This window comes from Eptesicus fuscus, chromosome 21 (genome assembly GCF_027574615.1).
Source record: "Eptesicus fuscus isolate TK198812 chromosome 21, DD_ASM_mEF_20220401, whole genome shotgun sequence".
Lineage (NCBI taxonomy): Eukaryota > Metazoa > Chordata > Mammalia > Chiroptera > Vespertilionidae > Eptesicus > Eptesicus fuscus.
In genome coordinates this window covers 41,620,616-41,635,813 of record NC_072493.1, presented here as the reverse complement: position 1 = coordinate 41,635,813, position 15,198 = coordinate 41,620,616, and the positions used below count along the sequence as shown (strand labels likewise).

At 41.3% G+C, this 15,198-nt stretch overlaps 1 protein-coding gene and 1 pseudogene across 1 annotated transcript in view; one reads left to right on the top strand and one right to left on the bottom strand.

The window, feature by feature from the left end:
• The window catches only part of SAE1 (SUMO1 activating enzyme subunit 1), a 105,821-nt gene that overhangs the window by 72,423 nt on the left and 18,200 nt on the right, over positions 1 to 15,198 (bottom strand). The gene's annotated exons all lie outside the window — the stretch shown is intronic.
• LOC129147838 (U2 spliceosomal RNA) lies at positions 1,200 to 1,293 on the top strand (annotated as a pseudogene).

Here is a 15,198-nt window from a genome sequence, read left to right as displayed (position 1 = left end):
ACAAACACTGGACTATGATTCCGCCATAAAAAGGAATGAAGCACTGACACATGCTGTAGCATTGATGACCCTTCCAAACATATGGCAAGTGAAAAGCCCAGACACAACAGGTGACAGGAAAAGAAATAGGTAGTGAGGATGGTTGCATAATATTGTGAATGTATTAATGTCACTGAATTGTACACTTGAAAATGATTAAAATAGTGGATTTTATGTTATATCTATTTTTTATTTTTTTATTCTTCATAAATATTTATTGTTGAAAGTATTACACATGTCCCCATTTATGTTATATATTTGTTAATACATTTTTTTTTAGTTTTAAAAGGCTTTTAAATTTATTTTTAGAGAGAGAGAGAGAGAGAAAGAAACATCAATGTGAGAGGGAAACATGAATTAGCTACCTCCTGCACGCCCCCTACTGGGGATCAAGCCCACAACAGGGAATCAACCAGCAACCACTGCGGTGCATGGGACGATGCCCAACCAACTGAGCTACACCTGCCAGGGCTCACTAAGTTTTCTCTCTCTCTCTCTTTTTTTTAAAACATATTTTATTGATTTTTTTTAACAGAGAGGAAGAGAGAGGGATAGAGAGCTAGAAACATCGGTGAGAGAGAAACATTGATCAGGTGCCTCCTACACACCCCCTACTGGGGATGTGCCCGCAACCAAGGTACATGCCCTTGACTGGAATTGAACACGGGACCCTTCGTTCTGCAAGCTGACGCTCTCTCCACTGAGCCAAACCGGTCAGGGCCTCACTAAGTTCTCTTGATCATCGTTGTGGCTGACTGCATGTTGCAAAAATGGCTTCGACAGCCCTAGCTGGTTTGACTCAGAATGAAGGGTCCCATGTTCGATTCCAGTTAAGAGCACGTACCTAGGTTGCAGGCTCCATCCCTGGCCTTGGTCAGAGCACATGCAGGAGGCACCCTATGAATGTGTCTCTCTCACATCACATCGATGTTTCTCTCCCTCTGCCTCTTTCCCTCCATTCCACTCTGTCTAAAAATCAATGGAAAAATATCCTCAGGTGAGGATAAACAACAACAAATTGCTAAGACAGTGTCTCCCATCCTACATACTCTTGTAACATTCCTTTGAAATTTCTCCCATTGAGGGGATGGGTGGATCTAAGTTCATTTCCTTTCCTTCAAATTGGACTGGCTTTGGTGACTGACCAGAAGAATGTGGCAATCGCTTCTCGGCCTCAAGTGTAGTGTCTGTTCTTATCAGTTTAATATCTGATACGTCCTCTATTTGAGGACATTATATTAAGATAAAACCTTAAAAGGGCAGATATTCTTTTAGAAAATGAATGTAAACCTTACCCATTTAAAAGTTTCATGCTTGCCTTAGCCAGCTTGGCTCAGTGGATAGAGCGTCAACCTGCGGACCGAAGGGTCCCGGGTTCAATTCCAGCCAAGGGCGCATGCCTGTGTTCCGGAGGCAGCAGCCGATCAATGATTCTCTCTCATCATTGATATCTCTCTCTCTCTCTCTCTCTCTCCCTTCCTCTCTGAAATCAATACAGAAATATACTTAAAAAAAGTTTCATGCTCACTGTAAGTGAAAATTTTTGCCTTTATTCACAACATCCTTCTTATAAATCATCCATTTAATAAACATTCTAAGAGTTTAAAAAAAGAAAAAAGAATGTGGCAGAAGGGACACTGCTTAACTCCTGAGCTAAGTCAGTAGAGGGGAGGCTGTTTTCATTCTGTTCAGTGGGAACACGTGACTTTGAGGCCTGACAGAAGATAAGCAGTCCCACTACCCTGAGGCTGCATGTTGAAAGGACACCCGACCAGCCCCAGCTCTCCAGCCTTTCACTATTCCACTTCCAGCCATTTACATAAATAAATAAATAAAATGTCGTAAAATACACATATTCTAGAATGTACCACTTTACCAATTTCTAAATGTACAGTTCAGTAGTGTTAAGTATATTTATTTATTTTTTAATATATTTTTATTGATTTCAGAGCAGAAGGGAGAGGGAGAGAGATAGAACCTCAATGATGAGAGGGAATCATTGATGGGCTGCCTCCTGCACACCCCCCCTACTGGGGATCGAGCCCGCAACCCAGGCATGTGCCCTCGGCCGGAATTGAACCTGGGACCCTTCAGACCGCAGGCTGATGCTCTATCCACTGAGCCAAACCAACTAGGACAGATTGCTGTGAGACCCATCTCTAGAACATTTTCATCTTGCAAAACTGAAACTCTTTACCCACTAAACAACTCCCCATTTCGCCCTTCACCCAGCCCTGGAAACCACCATTCTACTTCTGCTTCCATAAGTTTCACTATTCTAGATACCTCATATTCATGAAATCATACAGTATTTGTCTTTTTGTGACCGTCTTATTTCACTTAGCATAATGTCCACAAGGTTCATTCATGTGTAGCATGTATCAGATATTTCCTTCCTTTTTATTTTTTAATTTTTTTACAGAGAGGAAGGAGAGGGAGAGAGAGTTAGAAACATTGATGAGAGAGAAACATCGATCAGCTGCCTCCTGCGCACTCCCTACTGGGGATGTGCCCGCAAGCAAGGCACATGCCCTTGAACAGAATCAAACCTGGGACCCTTGAGTCCGCAGGCCGACGCTCTATCCACTGAGCCACACCGGTTAGGGCGATATTTCCTTCCTTTCTAAGGCTGAATGTATTCCATTGTAAGTATAGACCACATTCTGTTTCTGTTCATCCATCGATAGGCATTTGGGTTGTTTCTACCTCTGACCATCATCAATAATGCTACGAACATACGTGTACCAAAATCTCCTTGAGCTCCTGTATTCAGTTCTCTTGGGTATGTAGCCACACGGCAGTTCATTTTTCAGCGACAGCTAATCAGAACAGCTGCCGAAAGTGAGACCTTGGAACTCAAGAGGGGTGGAAAGCAGTTGTTTAGTAGATGAGGCTCCTGGGTTTAAGGATTACATGATTACCTCCACCCAGGCCCCTGCTCACCACGAGCCAAGGCAGCGGCTCTCAATCCCACCTGCACATTAGAATTATCTGGGGAGCTATTCAGCAAATAGGGTGCCCAGGCCCCACCTTCAGGGACTCTAATTGGTCTGGGGTGGAGCTGAGACATTGGGATTTTTATAGAATGCTCCCCAGATGATTCTAAAATGCAGTCAGGGGGAGAACCATGGAGCAAAGATCTGTGTGCAGCTTCATTCTAGTCTCAAGTCTTTTCCTGTTTTTCCTGTTAGGACCACATCACTCTTAGGGCTGCTTAAAAGACATCAGATTGAGCTCTGGATTCCTCTCATGGCTCTGTACCACTTTTAGTCACACTTTCTTTTGTTTTTTTATTGATTTTGAGAGAGAGAGACACAAACGTTGGTTTGTTGTTCCACTTATTTATGCATTCATTGGTTGATTCTTTTTTTTTTTAAAAAATATATTTTATTGATTTTTCACAGAGAGGGAGAGGGATAGAGAGCTGGAAACATAGATGAGAGAGAGACATCGACCAGCTGCCTCCTGCACAACCCCCACCGGGGGATGTGCCCACAACCAATGTACATGCCCTTGACCGGAATCGAACCTGGGACCCTTGAGTCCGCAGACCGACGCTCTATCCACTGAGCCAAACCGGTTTCGGCCATTGGTTGATTCTTGTATGTGCCCTGACCAGGGATTGAACCTGAAACCCTAGGGTATCAGGACGGTGCTCTAACCAAGTGAGTTACTCGGCTAGGGCCTAATCACACTTTCTAAGTCATTCCGTAGACATGGGCTGCCAGTTAGAGTAGGGGCTTATGTTAAGTATATTTATTTAGATGGTTGTGGGACCAATCTCTAGAACATTTTCAGGCACCAAACTTGTAGCGACGCTATCTCTATTTTACAGGTGGAGAAACCGTGATCTCAGTTCATGGCCTTCAGCCACCCAATAAGTTTCACAATCCGACGCTGAAGGGTGACCGGCTTTACTATTCCCGGGCTGTGTTAAGAGATACTCGAGTCAGAACGTCTGGGTTTAATCCTTGCTGCTTCATTTACCGGCTGCATTACCTGGGCAAGTTACTTAACCTCCTTTAAGTCAGTTTTCTCTTCTTTTAAAAAAGGGTTATGAGGATGGAGCATGTAAAGCTCTTAACACATGCCTGGAGAGGAGTAAAAAAAAAAATGGCGACGGAATAGAGTCGGGTTTGGAGTCTGTTCCTGGGGCGGAGAGTCGGAGCAGCAGAGGCTCGCAGAGGGAGTGTATGTGGGCAAGCCAAGGGACAGCTAAACTCCAGGAGAAGGCGGGGGAGTGCTGGGCAGTGTTCCTCTGACCGCGCAGCACCCACAGGGGCTGGGTCCCCTCCTGGAGCTGCGGGCTCGCCGGGCGCCTCGCCATCTTGCAAGGAAAGGAGGATTTTAGTGGAAACCTGACTTTCTGCGACAACTGCAAACACTGAACTGCTGGGAGCACCAGACCACCGGTCCCCTATCAGCGCAAACACTCGGATTCAAAGAAACTCTTCACTGCACCACGGAAAGGTCAGATTTTGTCTGAAATAAGCTGCGGTTTCTAATCCCCGCGGTGGGTGAGGGAAGCGCTGGGTGAGGGAAGCGCGGCAGCCGCAGGACCGGCAGGAGCCAGGAGGTCTGTGCCTAGAAAAATCAGCGGCAGTTGGAACTGCCGTGATCCGTGAATGAGGAGGGGGGTCTTCTGAGCTGCTAACAGAAGTGACCTCTTGAAAGCAACTCATTTTAATCTGACGAGGAGGGTCAGACTAAGAATTTTCAAAGGAGTGCAGGCTCCTTAGTCTGGGGCACAGACCCACGGTCCGCACACCTGGGCTCTTTCCGACTCTGATTGCTAAGCCCAATACAGAGGTAAACCCAGGTGGAAACCCTGAAAGACTGCAGGGGGAAGGTGTTTTTTCGGAACCTGGGGCCAGAGCTGCGTGTGACCATCAGAGAGGCAGCTCTGAGGCGCACACCTCTACAAACCGGTAGTGAGTGCCATAGAAGGGGGAAAAAAAAAAAAAAAGAAAAAAGAGCTAGAGAGGCCCGGAAGTCAATTCAGAAACACTGCCACCCAGGGGCTGAAACGCTAATTGTCTCTGGTGTAATCAAAAATAAATACGAGAAATTAAGACAGGGCTGGCTTAAAAAGCAGGACTGGCTTCCAACACTGAGGAGCCCTGGAATGAAGCTGAACTGAAATACCGCCCAGACTGGGAAAAAGGCGTACCAAACAGAATAATAGAGGAAGTGAATGACAGCCGCTACTGCACATTTTAGTCTTCCTATTTTTTAATTTTCAATTCTTTTTTCAATTTTTTAATTTTTTTATTCTCATATTTTTTTATTTTCATTTTTTGCATCTTTTACTTAAGAAAATAATATTTTTTTCTTTTTCCTCACTTGATTTTCACCTTTTTAATTATTACATTTTTATTTTCAATCAGCACTATTATTACTATTATTTTACTTTTTTTTCTTTTTACTGTCATTAGATTTTCCCTTTCTTTTATTTTTGGATTAGTGTCCTACATTCGATTTGCATCTTTCCCTTACAATCGCTTTACCCTATCTCAAAGCTAAAATTATGCCATCACTCTCCTCCTAACCTTTCCCCTTTTGGTCCCCAGGTTATCTTAACCCTTTCTGGCTTTAGATTTTCCCTACTTTTTCAGTTTACTCCCTGCTAAAACTTCACCCTACTTATATATCTAATTCCCAACCCCCTGCTCCAAATCCATACAAACCTCTCTCTACGCTACCTTTAAAAAATTATTTTTCTCTCGGGCCTTTTGTTGTTGTTTGCTTGAATGTTGATTAGATTGAATTTTTATGCTTTTTTATGAGATTGTTTTGATTATTCTTTTTGTTGGTTTGGTTGGTTCTTTTGTTTGCTTTGTTTTTGTTTGTTTTTTACTTTTGTTTTCCCTTGCCTCACTTGATATTAGCTGTTGTTGCAGTTTGTATTAATCTCCAGGCTCGTGTTGCTGGAATTTGCTGGGAATAGTGGTTGTTCTAGTGGAGTTTACTCCCCATATATATAGTTTGTTCCCCTTTTCTCTCTTAGTATCATTCTTGTCTCTCTTATTTTTTTTCTTTTCTTTTTCTTTTCTGTTTTTTCTTTTCTTTCTTTCTGCTCTTTTCCCAAGTTCAGATTCACACTCTTTGTTGTTGTTTTTTTTTTCTTCGTTGTTGTTCTTTCTTTTTACTCTCCCTCTTCCACTCCTATTCCCTAATTTGTCTTTCTCTGGTGGTTACCTTTATTGGAGGTTATTAATATCGTGAATACAATTCTGTTCAGTGCCTTGTCTGTTGTGCCTGGTTGTGTTGTATTTTATACCTTTAAATCAACGCCAGAGAGAGAAATCTATATAACCAGACATCTGGAGAAGAGAGACCATGGGGAGACAAAGAAACAGCCCAAACAGGAAAGAGAAGCAGGCATCACCAGAAAAGGAAGTAAACGATTTAGAGGCAAACAACCTATCAGAGAAAGAATTCAGAGAAATGATCATAAAGTGGCTGAAAAGGATGGAAGACAAATTCGACAATATGAGTAAGAACCAAGAAGAAATGAAGAAGAACCAAGAAGAAATGAAAAATGACATCGCTGCTGTAAAGAACTCAATAGAAAGCATCAAGAGTAGACTAGATGAAGCAGAGGACCGCATAAGTGAGCTAGAAGACAAGATGGAAAAAAATACCCAATTACAACAGCTTCTAGAAACAAAAATTAGAAAGATTGAGGAGAGCGTAAGGGAACTTCGGGACAATACAAAACAAAACAACATCAGGATAATAGGGGTGCCAGAAGGAAAGGAAACTGAGCAAGGAATAGAAAACCTGTTTGAAGAAATAATAACAGAAAACTTCCCTGATATAGGGAAGAAAAAACCCACACAAATCCAAGAAGCTCACAGAGTTCCAAGCAAAATGAACCCCAAAAGACCGACGCCAAGGCACATTATAGTTAAGTTGGCAAACACCAACGACAAAGTAAGAATCTTACAAGCGGCCAGAGAGAGACAGACAGTCACATACAAAGGAACCCCCATCAGACTAGCAACTGATTTCTCAACAGAAACTCATCAGGCCAGAAGGGAATGGAATGAAATATACCAAGTCATGCAAAGGAAGGGTCTAAATCCAAGAATACTGTACCCAGCAAGGCTATCATTCAAAATTGAAGGTGAAATCAGGAGCTTCAGAGACAAAAAAGGACTAAGGGAGTTTATCACCACCAAACCAGCAATGAAAGAAATGCTAAAGGGTCTGCTGTAAAAAAAAAAAAAAAGAAAGAAAGAAATAGGAAGCAAAGAAGGTACACAGGGGTATAGAATAAAAATGGCGTCAAATAAGTACCTATCAATAATAACTTTAAATGTAAATGGATTGAATGCCCCAATCAAAAGACACAGGGTAACAGACTGGATAAGAAAACAAAACCCAGATATCTGCTGTCTACAGGAAACCCACCTCAAAAAAAAGGATGCATACAGACTGAGAGTAAAGGGATGGAAAAAGGTTTTCCAGGCAAATGGAAATGAAAAAAAAGCTGGGGTTGCAATACTTATATCTGACAAATTAGATCTCAAAGTGAAGGACATAACAAGAGATAATGAAGGCCACTTCATAATACTTAAGGGAGAAATCCAACAAGAAGAAATAACTCTGGTAAACATATATGCACCCAATACAGGAGCACCAAGATACATTAAAAAACTCCTGGAAGATATCAAAGGAGAGATTGACAGTAATACAATCATAGTAGGAGACTTCAATACCCCACTATCACCATTGGACAAATCCTCTAAACAAAAAATCAGCAAAGAAACATCAATCCTAAATGACTCACTAGAACAGATGGAATTAATCGACATCTTCAGAACATTTCACCCCAAAGCCACAGAATATACATTCTTCTCAAGTGCACATGGGTCATTTTCAAAGATAGACCATATGTTAGGACATAGGCAAAGTCTCTCCAAATTCAAGAAGATAGAAATCATATCAAGTATCTTCTCAGATCACAGTGGCATAAAACTGGAAATCAACTACAATAAAAACAACCCAAAGAAATCAAACACTTGGAGACTAAACAGCATGTTATTAAACCATGACTGGGTTACCAAAGACATCAAGGAAGAAATAAAAAACATCATGGCAACAAACGACAATGAAAACACAACAATCCAAAATCTATGGGACACAATGAAAGCAGTCCTGAGAGGGAAGTTCATAGCTCTACAAGCCTACTTCAAAAAACAAGAAACAATGGTAATAAATTACCTAACCCAACAACTCAAAGAGTTAGAGAGAGAGCAACAAGATAAGCCCAGTGTAAGCAGAAGGAAAGAAATAATAAAGATCAGAGCGGAGATAAACGACATAGAGACCAAAGAAACAATACAAAAGATCAACAAAACCAAGAGCTGGTTCTTTGAAAGGATAAACAAGATTGATGGACCTCTAGCCAGGCTCACCAAGAAGCAAAGAGAGAGGACCCAAATAAACAAAATCAGAAATGAAAGAGGTGAAATAACAACAGACCCCGACGAAATACAAAGGATTGTTACAAAATACTACGAACAACTCTATTCCAACAAACTGGACAACCTAGAGGAAATCGACATATTCCTAGAAAAATACAACCTTCCAAAACTCAATCAGGAAGATTCTAAACAGCTCAACATGCCAGTAACTATGGAAGAAATTGAAGCAGTCATCAAAAAGCTTCCGGCAAACAAAAGCCCGGGGCCAGATGGCTTCACAGGAGAGTTTTATCAAACTTTCAAGGAAGAACTAAAACCTATCCTCCTCAGACTATTCCAAAAAATTCAAGAGGAAGGAACACTTCCAGGCTCCTTCTATGAAGCCAGCATCACCCTAATACCAAAACCAGATAAAGACAACTCAATGAAAGAGAATTACAGGCCAATATCCCTCATGAACATTGATGCCAAAATCCTCAACAAAATTCTAGCAAATCGGCTCCAGCAGTATATCAGAAAGATCATACACCATGACCAAGTAGGATTTATTCCAGGAATGCAAGGATGGTACAATATCCGCAAATCAATAAACGTGATACATCACATAAACAAATTGAGAGATAAAAATCACATAGTCATATCAATAGATGCAGAAAAAGCATTTGACAAAATCCAACACCCTTTCTTGATAAAAACTCTCAACAAGGTGGGAATAGAAGGCTCATACCTCAACATAATAAAAGCTATTTATGATAAACCCACAGCAAACATCATACTCAATGGGCAAAAACTAAAACCATTTCCCCTAAGAACAGGAACAAGACAGGGATGCCCACTCTCACCACTCCTGTTTGACATAGTACTGGAAGTATTAGCTATCGCAATTAGGCAAGAAGAAGAAATAAGAGGCATCCAAATTGGAAAAGAAGAAGTGAAGCTGTCCTTATTTGCAGATGACATGATATTGTACATAAAAAACCCAAAAGATTCCATCAAAAAACTAATAGACTTAATAAATGAATTCGGCAATGTAGCGGGATACAAAATTAACGCCAAGAAATCTATGGCTTTTCTATACACCAATAATGAACTTACAGAAAGAGAGACTAAAAAAGCAATCCCATTTACCATCGCACCAAAAAAATTAAGATACCTAGGAATAAACTTAACTAAGGAGGTAAAAGACCTATACGCAGAAAACTACAGGACACTGAAAAAAGAGATAGAGGAAGAAGTAAACAGATGGAAGAACATACCATGTTCCTGGATTGGTAGAATCAACATCATTAAAATGTCCATACTACCCAAAGCAATCTACAGATTCAATGCACTCCCCATCAAAATACCAACAGCATATTTCACAGACCTAGAAAGAACTCTCCAAAAATTCATCTGGAATAAAAAAAGACCCCGACTAGCCTCAGCAATCCTCAGAAAGAAGAATAAAGTAGGTGGGATCTCAATACCAGATTTCAAGCTGTATTACAAAGCCACTGTTCTCAAAACAGCCTGGTACTGGCACAAGAACAGACATATTGATCAATGGAACAGAATAGAGAACCCAGATATCGATCCAAACCACTATGCTCAATTAATATTTGACAAAGGAGGCATGAACATACAATGGAGTCAAGACAGTCTCTTCAATAAATGGTGTTGGGAAAACTGGACAGATACATGCAAAAAAATGAAACTAGATCACCAACTTACACCATACACAAAAATAAATTCAAAATGGATACAGGACTTAAACATAAGACGGGAAACCATAAAAATACTAGAGGAATCCACAGGCAACAAAATCTCAGACATATGCCACAAGAACTTCTTCACTGACACTGCCCCTAGGGCAATGGAAGCTAAAGAGAAAATTAACAAATGGGACTACATCAAAATAAAAAGCTTTTTTACAGCAAAAGAAACCATCAACAAAACAACAAGAAAGCCCACTGCATGGGAAAACATATTTGCAAATGCTATCACTGATAAAGGTTTAATCTCCAACATCTACAGGCAGCTTATGCAACTCAATAAGAGGAAGATAAATGATCCAATAAAAAAATGGGCAACAGACCTAAACAGAATATTTTCAAAAGAAGACAGAAGGAAGGCCAAGAGACACATGAAAACATGTTCAAAGTCACTTATTATCCGAGAGATGCAAATCAAAACAACAATGAGGTACCATCTCACACCTGTCAGAATGGCTATCATCAACAAATCAACAAACAACAAGTGTTGGCGAGGATGCGGAGAAAAAGGAACCCTCGTGCACTGCTGGTGGGAATGCAGACTGGTGCAGCCACTGTGGAGAACAGTATGGAGTTTCCTCAAAAAACTGAAAATGGATCTCCCATTTGACCCAGTAATCCCACTCCTGGGAATATATCCGAAGAAACTAGAAACACCAATCAGAAAGGATATATGCACCACTATGTTCATAGCAGCACAATTTACAATAGCTAAGATTTGGAAACAGCCTAGGTGCCCATCAGCAGATGACTGGATCGGAAAACTGTGGTACATCTACACAATGGAATACTATGCTGCCATAAAAAAGAAGGAATTCTCATCATTTGCAGCAACCTGGATGGAATTGGAGAACATTATGCTAAGTGAAATAAGCCAGTCAATGAAAGAAAAATACCACATGATCTCACTCATTTAGGGATAGTAAAGAACATTATAAAATGGTGAACAAAAAGATAGATACAGAGACAGTAAAGCATCAAACAGACTTTCAAAGTACAGGGGGAAAGTTTGGGAAAGGTGGGGGAGTTATGAAATCAAACGAAGGACTTGTATGCATGCATATAAGCATAAACAATGGACGCAAAACTCTGGGGGGGGAGGGCATGTGTGGGTGAGGGGTGGGGGGGGGGTAATAGAAAGATATGTACACATATAATACCTCAATAAAAATATTAAAAAAAAAAAAAAAAAAAAAAACATGCCTGGAATGTAGAAAGCGTTATATATGTTAGCATTTCTCCAGCCTCTGGGTCAAGTAGGAAAAAAGGGCGACAAATATCTGAATAATTCACACTAAAACGCTCTGATAACTGAAGCCAAATGAAAATATGCTTCTAACTAGAACATTTTCATCTTGCAAAACTGAAACTCTAGACCCACTAAACAACTCGCCATTTCACCCTTCACCCAGCCCTGGAAACCACCATTCTACTTCTGCTTCCATGAGTTTCACTATTCTAGATACCTCATATTCATGCAATCATACAATTGACAAATGGAGATTTAAAAACTAATCATTTTTAATAAAAATGCAATACCTATAGTAAATTACATTTCATTACACAGATAGATGGGTTTTCACCCATGCAAGGTGTTAAGGGTAGAACTGTGCCCCTCCAAAAAAAAAAATATGTTCAAGTTCTAATCTCTGCTGCCTATGAATGTGACCTTATTGGGACATAAGGTCTTTGCAAATGTAATCAAGTTAAGATGAGATCATTAGGGTGGGTCCTAATCTGAAGCATAGTAATGATCCCTCCTTAGGGAAAACTGCTGTTTGAAACTGCTGTTTTGAAGTTCTCTGCTATTTCTTGCTAGTCCCTTGTTCCATAAGTCAACTCCTTTATTTTTAGATGGTCTCTTATTCTGTAAAAATAACTTAGTTTTTTAGCTTGAAAAATATAAAAGATAAACTTAACTGTCTAACCTTGCAAGCTAGCCATCGAACATAAGGGACTGATACGCTGATACTGATGCCAGGTGTCTGTATAGATATGTACCCAAGGTTACAGGTGTCTGTATAGATATGTACCCAAGGTTACAGGTGTCTGTATAGATATGATATGTACCCAAGGTTGCAGGTGTCTGTATAGATATGATATGTACCCAAGGTTACAGGTGTCTGTATAGATATGTACCCAAGGTTACAGGTGTCTGTATAGATATGTACCCAAGGTTACAGGTGTCTGTATAGATATGTACCCAAGGTTACAGGTGTCTGTATAGATATGTACCCAAGGTTACAGGTGTCTGTATAGATATGATATGTACTCAAGGTTACAGGTGTCTGTATAGATATGACAGGTGTTTGTTAGATATGATATGTACTCAAGGTTACAAATTGTCTGTAAAAATAACTTACACAAGGACCTGAAAAGATATAAAAAGAGAATGCTTCCTCTTTTGGGTGTTCAGAATTTGACAGAGGTAATCTGCTCTGAACCTGAGCGCAATAAAGATGACTCCTAACTAATTGGCTCATTAAGGAGTCTTGTCTAGCTCATTGATTTGCGATACAACAATCCAATATGACTGGCATCTTTTTAAAAATTTATTAATTGATTTTAGAGAGAGAGGAAGAGAGAGACATTGATTTGTTGTTCCATTTATTTATGCATTAATTAATATGTTCTTGTATGTACTCTGACGGGATCAAACCTGCAACCTTGGAGTATCAGGATAACACTAATCAACTGAGCTACCTATCCAGGGCATGACTGGTGTTTGTTCGTTTTTGGGTTTTTTTAATAGTAAAGGTGGAAATTTATTGAAGAATAAGTACAGATTCCCATGTGAAGAGAGGGAAAGAGTCCCACCGACTTCCTATCTCCATGGTTTATAAAGGCTGCAGTTCCTGTGTCCTGACATCCCCTCTGATTGATCAATATTCCCTTTCGAATTGGTTACTATAGTGACTCCTGAGGCCCTCCTCCCTCATTGTCCTCCTATTCCTTCTGAGCTTTCTTCCTTCTTCTTTATTTTGTAAATACAGACCTTTTTTTGGCTACTTCCAGTTCCCTTGTCTTATGGAAATGTAACTGCACCAGGCTTTCTTTTTTTATTTTTTAAAATATATTTTATTGATTTTTTACAGAGAGGAAGGGAGAGGGATAGAGAGTTAGAAACATCAATGAGAGAGAAACATCGATCAGCTACCTCCTGCAACACCCCCTACTGGGGATGTGCCCGCAACCAAGGTACATGCCCTTGACCAGAATCAAACCTGGGACCCTTCAGTCCACAGGCCGATGCTCTAGCCACTGAGCAAAACCGGTTAGGGCTGCACCAGTCTTTCTTGTGTTATGGAAATGTACCTTCTCCCAGTCTGTAGCCCTGTTTTTTTTTTTCCCCTGGACCCCAATTCTAAAAATTCCCTAAATCTGCCTATATTCCCCTAAAATTCCAGCTTCAGTGCCCCCTCCCATTAGGAAACCCCAACTGCCATTGGGGACAAAGGACGTCAATCTGTCTGGCTGCTTCCTGCTGGCAAAGGGGTCGTAGCTGGGGGCCGGGGGGCGGGGGGTAGCAGTCAGGGTCCCATCAGAAGTGGGCTAACTAAGGGTCCATGAATGATGGATGCAGTGGCCTTCGTCTGCGGTTCTATGTGGAGGACCATTTGTAGCTTTAGGGCTTCTAAATGGGAGGATAGGAAACATAAATAGAAATGGTTAAAGATGAGTAATAATAACACAGTATAAACCAAGAGCTGAGAAGGGGAGCTAGCTAATAGGGATGGCATTATATCTTTAATTGGTGGCCAGTGGTGCCTTTTTAAAATATATTTTATTGATTTTTTTACAGAGAGGAAGGGAGAGGGATAGAGAGTTAGAAACATCGATCAGCTGCCTCCTGCACACCCCCCACTGGGGATGTGCCCGCAACCAAGGTACATGCCCTTGACCGGAATCAAACCCGGGACCTTTCAGTCCGCAGGCCGACGCTCTATCCACTGAGCAAAACCGTTTTCGGCCAGTGGTGCCTTTTTAAAAAAAAATTGATTTCAGAGAGAATGGAGAGGGAGAAAGAGAGATAGAAATATCAATGATGAGAGAGAATCATTGATCGACTGCCTCCTTCACCCCCCTTACTGGGGATCGAGCCCACAGCCCAGGCATGTGTCCTCACCAGGAATGAAATCGTGACCTCCTGGTTCATGGGTCGATGCTCAACCATTGAGCCACACTGGCTGGGCATGGCTGGTGTGTTTATAAGAAAAGGGAAATTTGGATGCAGACACACAGGGAGAAGGCCGTGTGAAAGCGAAGGTACAGACTGGAATGGTAGATCTACAAGACAAAGAATGCCAAGGCTCTCCAGAAGCTAGGGGAGAGGGGCATGGAATCGATTCTCCCTCCCAGCCCTCAGAAGGAACCAGCCTTGCCAACACCTTGATCTTGGAATTCTAGTCTCCAAAACTGTGAGACAATATTGAACTTGTTTTAGGCCACCCCATTTGTAGTACTTTCAGTCTGTTGTTGGGATAGATTAATCCATAGAAGACTAAGGGATGTCAGTTTGTCCTAGTGTTGGAAAAGGTACAAATATAGACAAGGTGGAGGCTGGGATGAAGCCTGTGGCATTGTTGGAATTAGTTATGAGTGTCTCTTAGATTCCTAGGGCTGAAATAACGAAATACCAGAAGCAAGGGGGTTTAAAACAACATAAATTGGCCAAAACCGGTTTGGCTCAGTGGATAGAGCGTCGGCCTTCGGACTGAAAGGTCCCAGGTTCGATTCCGGACAAGGGCATGTACCTTGGTTGCGGGCACATCCCCAGTGGGGGGTGTGCAGGAGGCAGCTGATCGATGTTTCTCTCTCATCGATGTTTCTAACTCTCTACCCCTCTCCCTTCCTCTCTGTAAAAAGTCAATAAAATATATATTTAAAACAACATCAATGGATTGTCTGAGGTCTGGGGGCTTGGAAATGAAGGTCTGCGCTCTCTGAAGGCCCTGGGGAAGGAATCATGCCCTGCC